This window comes from Hordeum vulgare, chromosome 2H, assembly GCF_904849725.1.
Source record: "Hordeum vulgare subsp. vulgare chromosome 2H, MorexV3_pseudomolecules_assembly, whole genome shotgun sequence".
NCBI classification, from domain to species: Eukaryota; Viridiplantae; Streptophyta; class Magnoliopsida; order Poales; family Poaceae; genus Hordeum; species Hordeum vulgare.
Genome location: NC_058519.1, coordinates 171429356 through 171431861, shown reverse-complemented (window position 1 = coordinate 171431861; position 2506 = coordinate 171429356). Strand labels below are relative to the sequence as shown.

At 44.8% G+C, this 2506-nt stretch overlaps 1 pseudogene; it reads right to left on the bottom strand.

Moving 5' to 3' along the window:
• Positions 1-1325: 1325 nt before the first annotated feature.
• LOC123426020 lies at positions 1326-2095 on the bottom strand (annotated as a pseudogene).
• Positions 2096-2506: the final 411 nt, after the last annotated feature.

Below are 2506 nucleotides of genomic sequence, written 5' to 3'. Positions count from 1 at the left end.
CATCACCCCAGATGCCTCCTTGGCAACCAGGCCATGCAAACTATGCAGCACCTGACCCTGACTTGCCCCTTTGCTCGTCAGACATGGAATCCTATCCTCGGCTGGATGTGTATGTCGATCCAAATCCCAGGCCAAGAGCTCACTGTCTTGGAGTGGTGGCTACACGTGAAGGAGTAGATGCCGCCGACGCCCGAAAGGCCCTCAAGTCCATCGCGTTGCTCGTCCTCCGGATGTTATGGAAACACAGGAACGCATGTGTCTTCAACAATGCGACACCTTGAGGGCCTTTCGCTGCTGCATTTAAATCAATCTGCTATTACAGTTAAGTGTTCTCGTGTACCAAAATATTTAAATATATTTGTTTCCCTAATCTGTTTCCCGAAGTTAAGTGTTCTCGTGTACCCAAAGAAAAGAAAAGAAAACACAGGTAAGTGTTCTCCTAATCTGTTTCCCGAAATAGTTGATCTCGTGTACCCAAATATTTAAATATATTTGATCTCAATGTGGCTACGATGTCAAATGCAACATAGTTGCATATCATTTACCCCGCAAAAAAAAAAAGAAGTTGCATATCATTTAATCTCGACTCCAGCATTTTCTGGATATTGTACAACTCAAACAATTTCCGGTGAAACTATAACCATCAGTCTTCTAGTTGGGGCATGAATTGTTCCAGAGGGTGAATGAACAAACACTAAAAGGGGTTGCAACTTGTAAGAAAGGGTGCTTACTGGTCTACTGGGTCATTGGAAATAACTTATGCCCAAGGCTATTGTTAAGTTGTTACTGCATTTAAATCAATCTGCTATGTCATGCAAACAACTTGACAGTCGACACTGCCGTGTCTAACTGCTATTTGTTCTTTGTTCATTTTATCTTATACAAGAGAGCGTATGGCCCATTGTTTCATTTTCTAGCTCACCGCCATCCGCTGGCAATTTTGGGCTTTATACCAAAAAGAGATCTGCAACATGTTAGTCACGTATAATACAGGTGTTGCGTTCAAGGCTTATTCTGCCTATCTATCCATGCCATTAATCCTGCTTCCCTGCCATTGTTTTTCTGATGACTATACCTGAGGAGAGATGACTAGACACTTCCCTGCCACTAATCCTGAAATAAGATGTAGTGACTAGACATGGGGATCTTGACTCTAGTGATTATGGCAGTTAGATACAGGAGTATCTAATCTTTGGATGGTTTTTTTTTTATAAACACTACTTTAGTTGCACCACCTTTTCTAATCTCTGTCAATCGTGATATCGCAAGGAACAAAAGTACAGCGATTCTAGTTGTTGAAACATGTGACCATCTCTGGGCTCAGGTTCAAGAAAATTGCAGAAGGGAACTGACTTCTTTTTATTTCTCTTCGTGGTGCCACATATCACACAGCTTACATCAAGATTACACAACAGGCTTGCATAGAACAAGCAAAACACTTCTTACATCCAGAACACTAGAGGAGAAAAGGGCAGGATATGCTTAGACACTACACAAGAGTTAGAGCAGTGGCGCGTGGTTTGCAGCTCTCCCCTGAGATCATACTTAAGTCCAAACGTGCTCATATGGAGCACACAACAATCGAAGACGGATTCCACTCCCTCGCGCTGCACACAATCGACAAGGCAAAAGTTGTTGTTGCCCATGTAGGCGAGAGTGGCACTTGTTGCTGCCAGTCGCCGCTCCGGGACTTTGAGGAACATCTTCTCCTTCACAATCTTCCAATATGGCTGCAAATCACTTTCGCTGCTGCGGGAGGCAACTTCACAGGCACAAATGTACCCGTCATTACAGAGCCCAATCCATGCGTCTAGCTCGCTGTCGTAGTAGCCTTGCCCTTGGAAAGGTAGCGCCCACTCCCCATGCCACCTCCACTCAGAACGCTTAGTGTCAAATGAGAATGTACCCTTTGGAACATGTTGATAATATCTGTCGTGTGCAGACATGAATATGGTGTTCCCGTCTGGGTGCAGCGTGTAAGAGGAAATTATATCATCTCGGCAAATGGCGGCGGTGATGGCACACTTTTCCAGGACCAATCCATGTCCGGCCGTGGATACCACGGCTCATCATTTCCCACAACGAGGCCTGACATCGCGTTTGCTGTGAGCAAACTTAGCCGGTTTGTTGCAAACCCGGGCGATGTTCATTGGCGTGCTGTTGAAAGAATTATGCGCTACTTGAAAGGTACTGTCAACCACTGGCTTCACTATACGGGATTCCCATCGGTACTTGAAGGGTATAGTGATGCGAATTGGATCTCTGATGCTGATGAGATGAAGGCCACTACTGGGTATATGTTTACTCTTGGGGGTGGTGTTGTTTCCTGGAAGTCTTGCAAGCAAACGATCTTAACAAGATCGACAATGGAAGCAGAATTAACAGCATTAGACACATCTGGTGTCGAAGCAGAATTTCTTCGAGATCTTTCGATGGACTTACCTATGGTTGAGAAGCCGGTTCCGGCTATCCTTATGAGCTGCGATAATCAGACGGTTATTGTTAA